The sequence below is a fragment of the Lathyrus oleraceus genome, chromosome 6 (assembly GCF_024323335.1).
Source record: "Lathyrus oleraceus cultivar Zhongwan6 chromosome 6, CAAS_Psat_ZW6_1.0, whole genome shotgun sequence".
In the NCBI taxonomy this organism is placed as follows: Eukaryota; Viridiplantae; Streptophyta; class Magnoliopsida; order Fabales; family Fabaceae; genus Lathyrus; species Lathyrus oleraceus.
Window position 1 is genome coordinate 25,057,240 of NC_066584.1, and position 18,249 is coordinate 25,075,488.

Genomic DNA, 18,249 nt, shown 5'->3' on the forward strand with positions numbered 1-18,249 from the left:
TACTCGATACTACACTCTTTGAGATTGGACTTTAGGAAAGCTTCGGTCAACCACTTGGTGTTGCACTGAAGTGGGCCTAAAGAAAGGTCGATGATCTGAGATCCTTCTAGAACCCGGTTACTATTCTAGGACAGGTTGAACCAACCAAACTTCAGTGGGGAGGGTACTTACCTATGGAACTCATGCAAGCCTTAAAACCTAGGGATGATTGTTGTGTGACTTGTTTATGCTTGTTACTCATTTAACATCATAACATCATAACATCATAACATTGTACTAACCATTTCAAGGACTTAGGAATTTAGCTTTGCTCTGTTAAACAGGTTATGGCCTCCAGGAAGACTATCCGGATCAATCTTGTAGCAATCTCTCCTCAACTCAAGGATTTGGTGTCAGAACTCCCCGATCATGCTCAGTTCAACAAGAAACATGGTCATCTTCTCAACTTAGTTACCACTGGTTTCAAGGAAGATATGATGAGAGTCCTATTCCAGTTTTTCGATCCTAAACATCATTGCTTCACTTTCCCAGATTATCAGTTGGTACCCACATTAGAAGAATTCTCCCAGCTGCTTGGGATACCTATCCTTGATCAAATACCTTTCAGTGGTTTAGAAAAGGTTCCAAAGTCTGAAGAAGTTGCCGCAGCTTTACACATGACGAAGTTCGACATTGAAGCTAATTGGGTAACAAGGAGTGGAGTTAAGGGTTTACTTGCCAAATTCCTGACAAATAAGGCCCGAGAATTCTTAAAAGTTATGAATGTCCGTGCTTTCGAAGACATCCTGGCATTGCTAATCTATGGCTTGGTGTTATTCCCTAATCCAGACCAATTCATAGACATGAATGCTATTAAGATATTTCTCACTCATAACCCTGTGCCTACCTTGCTTGGAGATGTCTTGCATTCCCTTCACACTCGTACTATGAAGAGGCAAGGGACTCTCATGTGCTGCGTGCCGTTGTTGTCTAGGTGGTTTATTTCGCACCTTCCTCAATCAATCTTGAAGAATGATCAAAATCTGAAATGGTCCCAAAGGATAATGGCACTCTCCCATTTAGACATCCGTTGGTGTTCTAACCTCAGAGAAAATGTTATCATCATCGACCGTTGTGGAGAATTCCCTAATGTACCACTCCTGGGGATAAGGGGAGGTATTACTTATAATCCTGCCTTAGCCCTACGTCAGTTCGGGCATGCTCGAAGAGACGGTCCACATGAAATGATTATCCAAGGTATAGTGTTTGACTATGACAATGACTCTCAAGGGCTCCGCCAAAGGTTTGTACGAGCTTGGGGCATGGTGAAAAGAAGCAATTTAGGCAAGAAAAATTCTATTCCTATGGAGCCTTATCTCAGATGGGTACGCGCCAGAGCTCGCGAACTTGTCATGCCATATCTTGCAGTCGGACCATTGATTGTTGAATCAGAGGTCGAAGGAGGTACTTCCCTGATCATTCCTTACCCAGATATGCCTACTGATGTTGAGGAATTGAAAAGATCCTGGACCCAGTTGAGAGAGGAGAGGGATACTTTTGAAGCTCAGTTCAATGCAGAAAGGAAGAAAGTACTAGAGCTCACCAGTCAGCTTAACGAGGAACGAAGACTCAATGCATATCTTCGCCCAAAAAGAAGTCGCCCCTGGGAGACTTGAGCTTTCATTGTATTTTACTATTATTCCTTTTGTAATGAACATTGGAAAAAAAGTTTAGCAATAAACGTTTCTCCCTTGTTGGTGATTTACGCAAAGTTAAATTCCAAAAGTCCTTGAAAACATTTCATACATTGCATCGCATAACATAACAGTGCATAACAGGTATTCCAAAGAACCATGTTCTCACGGTCTGCCTCTTAAACAGAAAAATGGATCTCGAACAAACTGTCAAAGATCTCCAGACTCAGAATGCTCAGTTCAAGGAGATGATGCTAAGCTTATCCAAGGGGCAGGAGGAACTGAAGGCTCTTTTGGCCGAAAAGAAGAAGGACAAGAAAGCTGTGAGCTTCATTAACCCGGGCAGAAGGCGTAAAGGACAGGCTACGGGAATCAAATTTGGAATCCCGAATGGTACAGAAGAGGGGGCGGAAAATGATTCAGAGGAGGAGAATGCTGATTTCTCTAACCCTGAGGATGACGATGAAGAGTATGGAAATGAACAGTACTCTCCAAGGGAAGATAAGTATAAATTGCTGGAGGAACGCATGCTAGCCATGGAGGGTCAGAAGACACCTGGTCTGGATTTCGAAAGTCTGGGTCTGGTCTCCGATGTGACCATTCCCCGCAAATTCAAAATCCCCACTTTCACTAAGTATGATGGTGCGTCTTGTCCTCAGATGCATCTAAGGGCTTATGTGAGAAAGATTCAGCCGCATACCACTGATAAGAAACTGTGGATCCATTTCTTCCAAGAAAGTCTGTCTGGCACCCAGTTGGAATGGTATTATCAGCTCGAGAGCTCTGACATCCGCACCTGGACTGATTTAGCAACAGCTTTCTATAAGCAGTACCAGTACAATTCTGAATTAGCGCCTACTCGGCTACAGTTGCAGAATATGGCTATGGGATCTAAAGAAAGCTTCAAAGAGTATGCTCAGAAATGGAGAGATTTGGCTGGCAGAGTCAAACCCCCTATGACTGACCGAGAATTAGTAGACCTGTTCATGGGTACCCTGACTGGCCCATTCTACAGCCACCTACTGGGGAGTTCTTCATCAGGTTTCACTGAACTTATACTGACAGGTGAACGGGTGGAGAGCGGCATTCGAAGTGGAAAGTTACAGGCGGCTACTTCTACAAGCAGCAAAAAGTCCTACCATGGGAAGAATGAATTGAATGTTGTGTATGGTCAAAAGAATCATAGTAAGAAAAATGGTGACCATGCCGTTGGAGCAGTGACAATCGCAGCCCCGCCAGCTCAAAACTTCCAGCAAAGACAAGACAGACCAAGAAGGCAGTTCACCAGGATCAATATGACCTTGGCACAGGCACTGCAGGGAATGCTGAAGGCAAATTTGATCACCCTCAGAGATCCTCCTACAAATCCCAACACTTCCTCTTCTCGTTATAATCCCAATGCCAGGTGTGCATATCACTCCGATAGCCCCGGGCACGATACAAACGATTGCTGGCCATTGAAGAATAAGATTCAGGATATGATCGAAGCTGGAGAAATTGAGTTTGAGCCTCCGGAGACTCCTAATGTCATCACTGCTCCTATGCCTAACCATGACAAGGCTGTTAATGCTCTCGATGACAATCCTCTCATCACTACTGTAGCGGACTTAACATCTCCTCTCCCGATCATAAAGAGGAATTTATTGCAAGTTGGTTTATTTCCAGGTTGTATTGAAGATTGCAATCTCTGCATGCTCCGGCCCGAAGACTGTTTGAAATTGAAGAATGGTATCCAACGACTGATGGACGATCGTACAATCCTCTTTGAAAGGGTTTCTAAGGCGGAAAACCCTATTGAAGAAGTATCTGTGATTGCAAGGTCCAAAGGTCCAGTAAAGATTACTGCTCCCAGAGTACCTGTGAAGATCATTGCTGAGCCCAAGGTAGCCCCCCTGATCATTACTACACCTGGCCCAGTACCATATTCCTCGAGCAAAGCCATTCCGTGGAATTATGGAGGTGATGTTTACATCCATGGTGTAAAGCAAGTTGGCAATTCTGCTAATCCTAATGATATTGTTGGGACTAGTAAAGTTACTCGAAGCGGAAGGATCTTCTCTCCAGAGATCTCACCTCCGGTTCCCGAAAACCGGGGAAAGGAACCAGTCAACCCTTCTCAGTCAGAGACACCGATCGAAGCTACTACTGAAGACGTTGCCAAACGAGAAATGGAAGAAGTGCTGAAAATCATCCGCAAGAGTGATTTTGATGTGGTAGAACAGTTGGGGCATACCCCGTCTAAAATCTCGATGTTGTCCTTGTTGTTATCTTCTGAATCTCATGCCAATGCCTTGATAAAATTCCTGAAGACTGCCCATGTACCTCAGGAGACCTCCGTCGATCAGTTCGAAAACTATGTTGCTAATCTGACTGTCGACGGTGGCCTAGGTTTTTCCAATACTGACCTGACACCAGCGGGAAAGAATCATAATAAGGCCCTGCATATTTCCATCGAGTGTAAGGGAATCACTTTGGCTCATGTGTTGATAGATAATGGCTCTTCATTGAATGTGTTGCCGACAGATGTGCTGGATAAGCTGGATTGTAAAAGCATTGAACTGAAACCTAGTGATATTGTGGTACGTGCTTACGATGGTGCGAAGAGTGTTGTCCATGGCGAAGTAGTCCTCCCTATCAAGATAGGACCTCAAGTCTTCAAGACTACCTTCCATGTAATGAACATTCGTCCTGCCTATTCCTGCTTACTGGGACGCCCTTGGATTCATGGGGCAGGTGCTGTAGCTTCGTCTCTCCATCAAAAGTTGAGATATCCGATAGAGGGTAAGATTGTCACCGTGTGTGGAGAAGAAGAGTACATTGTCAGTAGTGTGCATACCTTCAGATACGTCGAGATGGATGGTGAATTCATTGAGACTCCTTGTCAGTCATTTGAAGTAGTTCCTCCGACCGTTCCTGTCCTTAAGCCAACTACCTGTATACCCAAGGTTATTCGTGCTCCCCCTGCTATGATTTCTCTGAAGGACGCTCAAGCCATGGTTGAGGATGGTGGTCGTACTGGCTGGGGTCAATTGATCGAAGTACCATACAAGTCTGACAAATTTGGCCTGGGGTTCAGCCCTGACAAGAGTCAAATTAATGCTGTAGGAGATGCTGACAGTGATTGTGACCTGGATAGCTGGATCTACCCAACAATTGGCGACGGACTCAATAATTGGAAGGCTGAAGACACTATCCCGATCTCCTTTAGTCAGGAGTAATTGTTATTGTCCATTTAGTATTGCAAATCTTTAATTTTTCAATTGAACTTCTTAAAGCATTGTGTCTACGCCCGGGGCACAATAGCTAATTTGTTAAGGGTTTTGTCATTTCATAAGCATATTCATATTCAATAAATCAGTGGACTTTTTCGCATTCAAATATTGCGCTCTTTATTTTTCCTGTCGTCTTTCGAACAAGCTATGCTTTCTTACACACACTCACGTAACAAATTGCAGATCCGTATCCACTCTGGATCCTATTGATAATAATTCCGCTACTGTTCATTATGAATTTGAAAATCCGATCTACCAAGCCGAAGATGGAAGTGAGGAAGATTGTGAAGTCCCTGGAGAGCTTGCCAGACTATTACTGCAAGAGGAAAAGACTATACAGCCACATGAAGAGTCCCTCGAAATTGTAAATCTGGGTACTGAGGTAGACAGAAAAGAAGTCAAAATAGGAGCAGGATTGGAAAGCAGTGTCAAGGAAAGATTGATTCGGATGTTACATGACTATGTAGAGGTTTTCGCTTGGTCTTATGAAGACATGCCCGGGTTGGATACTGATATAGTGGTGCATCGACTGCCAACGAGGGAAGAATGTCGTCCTGTTAAGCAAAAGGTTCGTCGCATGCGTCCTGAAATGTCCGAGAAAATCAAAGCCGAGGTTATGAAACAGTTCAATGCCGGTTTCCTAGCCGTTACTTCTTATCCTCAATGGGTTGCTAATGTGGTGCCAGTGCCCAAGAAGGATGGTAAGGTACGAATGTGCGTAGATTACAGAGATTTGAATAAAGCAAGTCCCAAGGATGACTTTCCACTCCCGCACATTGATGTTCTAGTAGATAACACCGCTCAACACAAGGTGTTCTCATTCATGGATGGATTCTCAGGTTACAACCAGATTAAGATGGCGCCTGAGGACATGGAGAAAACTACGTTTGTGACACACTGGGGCACGTTCTGTTATAAAGTAATGCCATTTGGTTTAAAGAATGCAGGGGCAACGTACCAGCGTGCTATGGTGGTTTTGTTCCATGATATGATCCATCATGAGATAGAAGTATATGTGGATGACATGATAGCTAGATCTCATACTGAAGAAGAGCATCTCGATCATTTATACAAACTGTTCGAGAGGTTGAAGAAGTACAAGTTGAGATTGAATCCGAACAAATGCACCTTTGGAGTAAGATCCGGTAAACTCTTGGGCTTTATTGTCAGTGGTAAAGGAATTGAGGTTGACCCGGCTAAAGTGAGAGCTATTCAAGAAATGCCAGTTCCTCATACGGAGAAAGAAGTCAGAGGTTTCTTGGGACGTTTGAACTACATTGCTCGATTTATCTCCCACTTGACCGCTACCTGCAAACCCATCTTCAAATTGCTGAGGAAGAATCAAGAGATGATATGGAATGACGAATGCCAAGAAGCTTTTGACAAAATCAAGAACTACCTCCAGGAACCTCCGATTCTGATACCACCAGTTGAAGGAAGACCTCTAATCATGTATTTGACCGTGTTAGAAAATTCAATGGGGTGCGTATTGGGGCAACATGACGAGTCTGGTCGAAAAGAGCATGCCATATACTACCTGAGCAAAAAGTTTACCGACTGTGAAACAAGATACTCACTGCTCGAGAGAACTTGCTGTGCTTTGGCCTGGGCTGCTCGCCGACTAAGACAGTATATGTTGAATCATACCACTTTGTTGATTTCTAGGATGGATCCCATCAAATACATGTTCGAGAAGCCTGCCCTCTCCGGAAGAATAGCGAGATGGCAGATGATCTTAACAGAGTATGATATCCAGTACACTACTCAGAAAGCAATCAAAGGAAGCGTGCTGGCTGATCATTTGGCTCATCAAGCGGTGGATGATTACCAATCTATGAATTTTGAGTTCCCAGATGAGGATGTCATGTTTGTTACTGATAATGAAAAACCTAAACCAGATGAAGGACCCGAGTGGGGATCCCGATGGACTATGGTCTTTGATGGATCTTCTAATGCATTGGGCCATGGTGTTGGGGTTGTACTCATTTCTCCCGGAGGTTACCATACACCTCTCACTGCTAGATTATGTTTTCATTGTACCAACAATATGGCTGAGTATGAAGCGTGTATTTTTGGACTCAAAGCTGCTATAGATTGGCGAATCAAGTTTTTGAGTGTGTACGGAGATTCGGCCTTGGTAATCAGTCAGATCAAAGGGGAATGGGATACTAAACATCCAAATCTCATCCCTTATCGAGAGCAGGTGATGACATTAATCCCATACTTTGAAGAAATAGCATTTGAACATATTCCACGAGAGGAGAATCAGTTGGCAGACGCATTAGCTACCATGTCATCTATGTTCAGAGTCAGATGGGACGGTGAAGCTCCCATGATTACCATTGGACGATTAGATGAACCAGCATACTGTTATGGACTTAACACTGAGGAGGTACAGGAGAAACCTTGGTTCCACGACGTAAGAAGATATTTAGAAGCTCAGGAATACCCTGAAGGGGCATCCATTAAGGACAGGAAATTCCTGAGGAAGTTCTCCGCTAAATTCTTTCTGAGTAATGGAGTATTATACAAACGTAATCATGATTCGACTCTGCTTCGCTGTGTGGATAAAAAGGAAGCAGAAAGGATTATGGAAGACATGCATGACGGTATTTTTGGGACTCATTCTAATGGACATACAATGGCCAAGAAGATTCTGAGATCAGGGTATTATTGGTCTACCATGGAAGCGGATTGCCACCATCACTCCAGAACCTGTCACAAGTGTCAGATCTATGCGGACAAAGTACATGTGCCCCCTGCTCCATTGAACGTGTTGACAGCTCCTTGGCCCTTTGCAATGTGGGGCATCGATATGATCGGAGAGATCAAACCTACGGCTTCTAATGGACATCGCTTCATTCTCGTCGCTATTGATTACTTCACAAAGTGGGTAGAGGCAGCCTCATTCGCTTCTGTCACCAAGAATGTGGTGGCACGGTTCATCAAGAATAGTCTTATTTGTCGATATGGCATCCCTGAAAGAATTATCACTGATAATGGTACTAATTTGAACAACAAGATGATTACTGAACTCTGCACGCAGTTCAAAATTAAGCACCATAACTCCTCTCCGTACCGGCCAAAGATGAATGGCGCCGTAGAGGCTGCTAATAAGAACATCAAGAAGATCATACAAAAGATGACAGTAACGTACAAAGACTGGCATGAGATGTTACCGTTTGCTCTTCACGGTTATCGCACTTCAGTACGCACTTCGACAGGGGCAACTCCTTTCTCTTTAGTCTATGGAACGGAAGCCGTTTTACCAGTGGAAGTCCAGATTCCCTCTCTAAGAGTCATGAAAGAGGCGGGCTTAGATGAAGATGAATGGATTCAGACACGACTCGATCAGATAAATTTGATTGATGAAAAGAGACTTGCGGTCATGGGCAGATATATCAGAAACGCATGACCCAGGCGTTTAACAAAAGAGTCAAGAGACAGGTGTATCAAATTGGTGACTTGGTGATCAAGCGTATCATTCTACCCCAAGGTGATCCCAGAGGCAAATGGACTCCCACATACGAAGGGCCATTTGTAGTTAAGAAGGTATTCTCTGGTGGAGCCATGATACTTGCTACAATGGATGGCGAAGACTTCCCGCATCCCGTGAACGCGGACATAGTTAAAAAATACTACGCATAAAAGAGACCCGCTAGGTCGACGTACCTAGGCAAAAGCAAGGGCATCCCGGCGAACCAAAAGGGTTCGGGCAAAAATTAGGGATAAACATATAAAAATGTACACCCGGCAAGTCGAAAACCTGAAAAGGCGGCTTGGGCAAAAAAGGGTATCCCGGTGGACTGAAAACCTGAAAAGGCGGTCCAGGCAAAAATTAGGGATTAAAGCGTATGACTATATCCCGTTCTCAGTCAACTTTCATCCAAGTTCAAGGGACTGACCAAGCCAATCACTTCTATCCGCCAGCAGGAGATGAGATGCTCGAAGACAAGATGACAGTAGTGGAATTAAAATCAATAGGACTTTCTCTGCATAGCTTTCTCTTTGTGTTCTTGACAATTTCCTCTTACTAGGATTTTTGTCTTCTTGTACACAGATTGCCTGTTCATAGGCCCTCTTTCAAAAATCAATGCAATTTTATTTCACTTTTACTCTTCTGTTTTGTTTGCATAAATGTCCATTGATTTGATTTGAATTAATATATGCATTTGAATATGATCAATGTTTATCAAAATACATGCATGGAATGGCAATAGCAATTACTACCCGAATTCAGGATCAAGGAGAAGGTCTAACCATGCTTCCAATGAATCCGCTACCAATCTTATTCTCCCCAGCAAGCTTGTTTTTCCTCAGGAGAAATTGACATTATTCCTCGAGCAAAGCCAGCTATTTCCCAGAAGAAGTCGATATCATCAGACAGATTGATCCTCTCTTCCATCCCCAGCCAGGCTCTGTTGAATATTTCCACCATCAGACCAAATCAACAACCCCCTGCCGAGAAAGGGTCATCATTACAAGTATCTCTAATCAGTAGATGGGGATTTATTTTCCCCAGTAGGGTCTCCAAGCAGAACTTCTCATACGCATAACTCATTCCTTACATCATTTCACATCATACGCATGCATACAACATTCGCATTTATTTCTTGGCATAACACGAAACATCTCATGCATCATGACATAGCATGAAGCTAACTTTATTTTTCAGGTTAATCATCCTCCTGACACAGTCAAAACAAAGGTCCATTCAGACGGACATCTTTATCAATTACACTCAAGATTTAACTATATCCCTCAGATTCTACCTAGTGTACGGTACATTTCTGAAGTGTAGTCTAGTGTACGACTACCCCCTTGTTATCATCAGATTCAGCCTAATGGACGGCTCAGTCTGCTCAGATACGGTCTAATGTACGACCTAATCTGACCTTCGTCTCCTCAGATTCTACCTAGTGTACGGTACATTTCTGAAGTGTAGTCTAGTGTACGACTACCCCCTTTTTATCATCAGATTCAGCCTAATGGACGGCTCAGTCTGCTCAGATACGGTCTAATGTACGACCCAATTTGACCTTCGTCTCCTCAGATTCTACCTAGTGTACGGTACATTTCTGAAGTGTAGTCTAGTGTACGACTACCCCCTTTTTATCATCAGATTCAGCCTAATGGACGGCTCAGTCTGCTCAGATACGGTCTAATGTACGACCCAATTAGACCTTCGTCTCCTCAGATGCTACCTAGTGTACGGTACATTTCTGAAGTGTAGTCTAGTGTACGACTACCCCCTTTTATCATCAGATTCAGCCTAATGGACGGCTCAGTCTGCTCAGATACGGTCTAATGTACGACCCAATTTGACCTTCGTCTCCTCAGATGCTACCTAGTGTACGGTACATTTCTGAAGTGTAGTCTAGTGTATGACTACCCCCTTTTATCATCAGATTCAGCCTAATGGACGGCTCATCCTGCAACTCCAATACAGTCTATCATAAGACCCATTTGGATCTTCAACTCAGATACGATCTAGCGTACGATCCATTCTGATTTTTCATCCTCGGCAAAGTCATCTGCCTAATGAACAGCTCACTCTGGTATTCAGACACGATCTAACGTATGATCCATTCTGATCCCTTATCCCCAGCAGTATAGCATACTCTGACTCCCCAACGAAGTCAACAGCATAATGGAGGGTTCACTATACGGTCTGATGTATGACCCGGTGTGACACCCATGTCTCTAGATATCGTCTAACGTACGACACAATCTGGAAATCTCCTCAGCAAGTTTCTTGGATGGCATCTTTAAGCCCATCTCCGTCAAGACAAATGAACAAGTGCAAATTTTTGGGGCATGCTAAGTGTTCAATAATCTTTCACCTCCAGACCACGAACGGCACATGCCATTCTACTCTCTCGGTTCGAGAATATTGAACAGGGGCAGCTGTCATACCCCAAAATTTGCCCGTTGGCATTACCAAACATTTTCCAAGACCCTCTGACTTGTTCTGCAAGGCACTGGTATCAAATGGACAAAAGCCCACTCACAACAGGCCCAATCCACAGGCGGCCCAAAACAGCTGGCTCGCTAGGCGAGCAGCTCCTTCGCCTAGCGAACATTTCATCATGCCCCTCGCCCAGCGAAGCATTGGATCCAGGAAAAAGCCCAGACCTAGTTTGCTCGCTAGGCGAGCAATTCCTTCGCCTAGCGAAGCTTGCGAGAATTTGAGGTTTTGGACCTCATTTTAAGCCCATTAGGTCACCACTACCTCTACTATAAATACCTGCTCCTCTGCCACGAAAAAGAACACACAGAGACGGACGAAGACGGACGGAAACACGCATCCAGAGGGAGAAACACAGAAACCCTGCTGATCCAAAGAGTTCAGAAGGCGGAAACCCTGAAGGCCGCTTACCCGCTCCGAAGCTACCGTCGCCCAACTCAATTCGGCTCGCCAATTCAAGGTTGCAACTCGATTTGCAAACAGGTTTGCCTCACTATTATCGCTTTAGTTTCTTAATTGGCATATGATATCACTTTAGGGTCTTAATCTACATATGATTATCACTTTGTGTCCTTATTTTGCATGTGGTACCACTTTAGTATTTTAATTTGCATGTGATATCGTTTTGTACTCTCACTTGGCATATGGTACCACTTCATGTTCTTAATTTGTGGATTATAATTGAATTCATCAACATTTTGAAGTCTTGCATGAGAATTTAAATGTGTTCGCCTATTGTGAAACTGAACCATATAATTATATGTTGGATGCCATAAGCCATGCTGCAGGTTGAAGTCATAATGTTCTCAAATTTCAAACCCGTGGCCGCTCGCTAGCTCATCGCTAGGCGAGCCCGCAGCGAGCTTTCGCTGAGCCTTCGCTAGGCGAAGCAGAGGCGACCGGGCCAGGGGCTGCTTTGCCTTTTTGCTGCCCATTTCATGTTTACCTAATAATGATTCTGAGTTCTTTGGCTTAAATTTCTGGCTGTGATGTTTATTTTATGATGCAATTTCCAATTGTACTTTACCTCGATGCTTTAATCCGTGTGTTCATGGTGTAAAGGCTAGCATACTTCCGAAGAAATAGCCGGCTAGGTACTCCGCTTTATGCATGGGAAGCCTTCATGGAGAGGGATTCTAAATTATTTCACTTTAATGTGAAGATTCATATTGATTGCCTAATTAATTTTACTATATTAATTTTTAATGTAATGTTGATTTTAATGTATCGAGTTAATGCGGTATCACCATAATTACTTAATGAACTTAAAACATGGACTTTAAATAAATGATATCGGACCTCTCTTTATTACCCCACAATTATGTAATACGGTCATGTCCCGCGAATATGGGGATATCCTTAGCAAAGACCCTTCGGTAAAATCATCATAGTCCCTCGGACGTTGCCTTCGAAAATACCATTTTGTCCCTCGATGACCCTTCGGTGTAGCCTACGGTTAAATGATGATAGTCCCTTCGAATGCTAAGGTATCCTCACAACTGTTGCCTTCAATGACCAGCCGATGACCCTACGATGACCCTTCTACATCCCAAGGATAAACTACTTACTTCTCAATAGTAAGGACAGTTTTACCCTCACAAGGATAGGAAATGACGGTAAAGACCTCGGACAGGTATAACCTTAATTGCTCATTCATAACAAAAAAATGCTTTTCACACCCCACATCTTTCAAACATCTTTTGGAAAATCACCACTTAGCATACATCCGTACTAGGATCATTGCCAAGTTATATTTTTCTAAACTACTTTCAAAAAAAACTAAACGAGATAACCACTTTGTATACATTCATGCAAGAATCATTACAAAGTTAAATTCTCCTTTTCAAAACATTTCCTACACATTTCTCAACCACCTTTTTTCAAACAAAGAAAACATAAATGATTGAGCAATTAAGAGCCCATGGATAACCATGGATACAAAGGGTGCTAATACCTTCCCTTTGTATAAAGTACCTCCCGAACCTAAGAATTTAAAATTAAGGTCTTTCCTGTTCTTTTCCACCTTTCCTTAAGGGATAAAAGAAAAGTCGGTGGCGACTCTTGCTAACCGCGACATTGCGATTACAAATCCAAATAAAGTCTAGTTCACCGTATGACAGCTGTTATAGGCCAAAATAAGCGCCCTCTTTTCCCTTATTTGGCGTAGTGCTATATTGGTAAGGTGCGATGGGATAATTGTAATATCCAACTGCTAAAACGATGGGTCAAACTTAATTATAGTAATATTAAATATGTTTAGAAGCAAGAGTTGGGAATGATCCATATGATGGATTGAATAAGGAGTTATTCACCCAACTAAAAATTTCTAGAGTTGTATGAGATACAATTGGAAGGAGTTCCTACCTAAATAACCTAGTTTTGTGTAATCCGCCTACGCAGACTTAGAACGAAGTGAAATATGGATCTCGACCCACTAGAAAATCTTCCAACGGGATTTTCCGAATCAAATGATGAGGGTCATTTGTTTTAAGTAAAATAGTGGGAGCATATTTAATTAAAGGCCTAATTAAATATGCCAATGATACTTATATTTTCATTAATCCTTATGTAGATTACCATGACAACAAACACCTCTAACAACATCTTGCAATCAATCCTTGAGAAGGAAAAATTGTCTGGGATAAATTTTCTGGATTGGTACCGAAACATGAGGATTGTCCTCAAACATGATAAAAGGAAAGGCAAGGAAGTTGTCAAACCCAAACCCACTATTGCTGCTTTGAAGCCTAGTGGAGGCATAGCAAAAGAAGGCATCTTCTTCCATTGCGGTAAGACCGGACACTGGAAGAGGAACTACCCAAAGTACCTGGAAGATAGGAAGAATGGAGTAGAGACTTCAACTTCAGGTATTTTTGTTATTGAAATTAATTTATCTACTTCTGCATCATGGGTATTTGATACTGGATGCAGTTCTCACATTTGTACAAATGTGCATGGACTAAAAGGGAGTAGAGATTTGGCAAAAGGTGAAGTCGACCTATGAGTTGGCAATGGAGCAAAGGTTGCTGCTTTAGCCGTAGGAACTTATGTATTGACTTTACCTAGTGGTTTAATAATTCAGTTAGAGAACTGTTATTATGTACCTGCAATTAGCAGGAATATTATTTCCGTTTCTTGTTTGGACAAGTTTGGTTTTTCATTCATAATAAAGAACAATTGTTGTTCAATTTATTTGAATGATATATTCTATGCTACTGCACAAATGAACAATGGACTATATGTCCTTGGTCTTGAAATGCCTATTTATAACATTAATACTAAAAGGATGAAACCTAATGAGTTAAATCCAACTTACCTTTGGCATTGTCGATTAGGCCACATAAATGAGAAACGCATTTCCAAACTCCATAAAGATGGACTCTTGGACTCTTTTGATTATGAATCATATGAGACATGCAGATCTTGTTTAATTGGAAAGATGACAAAGTCTCCATTCACAGGAAAAGGTGAAAGAGCTAATGATCTTTTGGCCCTCATACATATTGATGTATGTGGTCCAGTGAACATACCAGCCAGAGGAGGTTTTCAGTACTTCATCACATTTACTGATGATTTCAGTAGATATGGTTATGTGTATTTAATGAAACACAAATCAGAATCCTTTGAAAAGTTCAAGGAATTCAAGAATGAAGTACAAAACCAACTAGGTAAGAATATTAAAACTCTTCGATCAGATCGAGGTGGTGAGTACTTAAGCCTAGCGTTTGATGACCATCTGAAAGAGTGTGGAATCCTATCCCAACTTACTCCTCCTGGAACACCCCAATGGAATGGTGTATCTGAGAGAAGAAATCGAACCCTGTTAGACATGGTCCGATCCATGATGAGTCACGCCGATCTTCCAAACTCCTTTTGGGGACATGCACTGTTGACAGCAGCTTACACACTTAACTGTGTTCCATCCAAAAAGGTTGAAAAGACACCATATGAGATATGGAGTGGTAAGAAACCACATATGTCTTACATGAAGATTTGGGGTTGCGAAGTTTATGTGAAACGACAAATTTCAACTAAGCTTGAGCCCAAATCTGACAAATGCTTATTTGTGGGGTATCCTAAAGAAACAAGAGGGTATTACTTCTACAATCCTTCTGAGGGCAAAGTGTTTGTCGCTCGAACTGGAGTTTTTCTGGAAAAGGATTTTATTTCCAAAGGAATCAGTGGGAGGAAAGTAGAGCTTGAAGAAATTCAAGAATCACAAAGCATCGATACACCTATGGAGGAATTAGAGCAGGAAACACAAGTGGTTGTGGAAGAGGAACCTGCTCAAGTAGAACAAGACCAGCGTAGGTCAAGCAGGATACGTCACCTACCTGAGAGATATGGATATCTCATAACAGATTAAGGTGATGTATTACTCATGGATCAAGATGAGCCTGTGACCTACCAAGAGGCCATAACTGGTCCCGAGCCTGAGGAGTGGCTAGAAGCCATGAAATATGAAATGGATTCCATGTACACAAACCAAGTTTGGACCTTGGTAGAGCCTCCTGTAGGAGTTAACCATATAGGATGTAAGTGGGTCTTCAAAAAGAAGATTGACATGGATGGTAAGGTACATACCTATAAGGCAAGACTAGTTGCAAAAGGATATAAACAAATTCATGGGGTTGACTATGATGAAACCTTTTCACCAGTTGCGTTGCTTAAATCTGTTCGGATTTTACTTGCTATCGCTGCATATCATGATTATGAGATATGGCAGATGGATGTCAAAACTGCTTTCCTTAATGGGAATCTTCTTGAGGATGTGTACATGACACAACATGAAGGATTTGACATACCGGAACAAGCCCAAAAGATATGTAAGCTACAAAGATCAATCTATGGATTGAAGCAAGCTTCTAGAAGCTGGAATCTTCGTTTTGATGAAACTGTAAAACAATATGGATTCATCAAGAACGAAGATGAGCCTTGTGTCTACAAGAAGGTTAGTGGGAGCATGATCGTTTTCCTGGTATTATATGTAGATGACATATTACTCATTGGAAACGATGTCCCTACCCTACAACAAGTAAAGTCTTGGTTGAGGAAATACTTTTCTATGAAGGACCTAGGTGAAGCAGCCTATATATTAGGAATCAGAATCTATAGAGATAGATCACAAAAACTGCTTGGCCTAAGTCAGAGTACATACATAGACAAAGTGCTGAGACGCTTTAATATGCATGATTCCAAGAAAGGATTCATCCCTATGCAACATGGCCTGTGTCTATCAAAAACACAATCCCCTTCAACTAAGGAAGAAAGGGATCGCATGAATAAGATTCCATATGCATATGCAATAGGATCTATCATGTATGCCATGTTATGTACTCGACCAGATGTCTCGTATGCTTTTAGTGCAACGAGTAGGTACCAATCTGATCCTGGTGATCCCATTGGGTAGCTGTCAAGAATATCCTTAAGTACTTGAGAAGGACTAAGGGCTCATTCTTGATATATGGAGGTCAGGAAGAGTTGGCTGTAATTGGATACACCGACGCTAGCTTCCAGACAGATAAGGATGACTTTAGATCGCAATCTGGTTATGTGTTTTGCTTAAACGGTGGCGCTGTGAGCTGGAAAAGTTCAAAGCAAGATGCAGTTGCTGATTCTACAACCGAGGCCGAGTATATTGCTGCCTCAAGTGCAGCAAAGGAAGCTGTTTGGATCAAAAAGTTCATTAGTGAACTTGGCATAGTCCATAGCATTGTGGATCCCATTGATCTCTATTGTGATAACAATGGTGCTATCGCACAAGCTAAGAAGCCTAGATCTCACCAACGATCCAAACACATACTCAGGCGTTATCACCTCATTCGAGAGATAATAGATAGAGGAGATGTGAAAATATGTAGAGTACCTACACTTGACAATATTGCTGACCCACTGACAAAGCCTCTTGCGCGACAGAAGCATGATGGCCATACTAGATCTATGGGCATTAGGGGTATGTCTTATTGGCTCTAGCGCTAGTGGGAGATTGTTGGTGTAAGCCCTAGATGCCAATACTTTTGGTACTTGTATCGAATTATTTATTAATAATAAAAGGCTTTTTCTTTATTATGTTTGTTTAATAAAGTCCCTGGAATAGATAGTCAGTTTGATGTATCAAGTATGACTTAATCATGAGATCACATTAAACATAAGGACACTATTCTTAAAGTATCTGTAGTCGAGCTTTATTGTGAAGTGGGATAACATTAAAGCATTAAGACTATTATGTTTGTAGACTGATGATCACATCTCATGGATCATGGATAAAGAGTTATCAAGTCTTAAACATAGGTATGAATATTAAGAGTAATATTTATACTGGATTGACCCGCTATGAGAATACTACATAGAATGTTATGCAAAGTGTCATAAGTTATTCTCATGGCGATAATGGTGTATACCACTCTTCGACCTGAAACCACTATGGACCCTAGATGTAGAGTCGAGTGCTTTATTGCTGATCCAACATTGTCCGTAACTGGATAACCATAAAGACAGTTGATGGGTACTCCACAAAGCATGCTGAGGGACATGAGTGTCCTAGATGGAATTTGCCCATCCTGCGTAACAGGATAAATGTCTATGGGCCCACTATTGAACTGGACAAGGATGACACGGTCTATGCCTTGTGTTAAATATAGACATAAGGGCAAAGGGGTAATTATACACATAATTATTATCACAGAAGGATTTGTCAGATCACATGACATTTTCGTGACTTGGGTAGCAGTGATGTGTTGCTAGATACCGCTCACTGTTTATTATGTTAAATGCGTGATTTAATATAATTGTCAACGTCGCAAAAACCTACAGGGTCACACACAAAGGACGGATTGATGAGAGATAGAGTAACTAAGGAACATCGTAAGGTACGGTGTACTTAAGTAGAATACGAAATATGGTAAGGTACCACACGCTTAAGTGATTTTGGCATATTATGAGATATGGGCCAAAATACACTTAAGTGGGCTTTTTAGCTTGAAGCCCACACAAGTGGTTCTATAAATAGAACCCTTGGGTAAAAGCATTGTAACTCTAATTGGAATTTCGTTTCTCTCTCTCTCTCACTCAAAGCCTTCATTCATAGCAGCTAGCACTGAGATTGAAGGAATCCGTTCGTGTGGACTGAGTAGAGGCGTTGTCATCGTTCAACGTTCGTGATCGCCACAAGAGGTAACAATTCTATCACTGATCATGGCCATTTGTAAGGATCACTAAATGGAGAAAATTTTAAATTCCGCTGCGCCTTGGATGGCAATTCTCTTTCACATTACTTATACACCCTACTAACCATAGACAATATGAATCAACCACCAACAAACAATAGTAGACACAG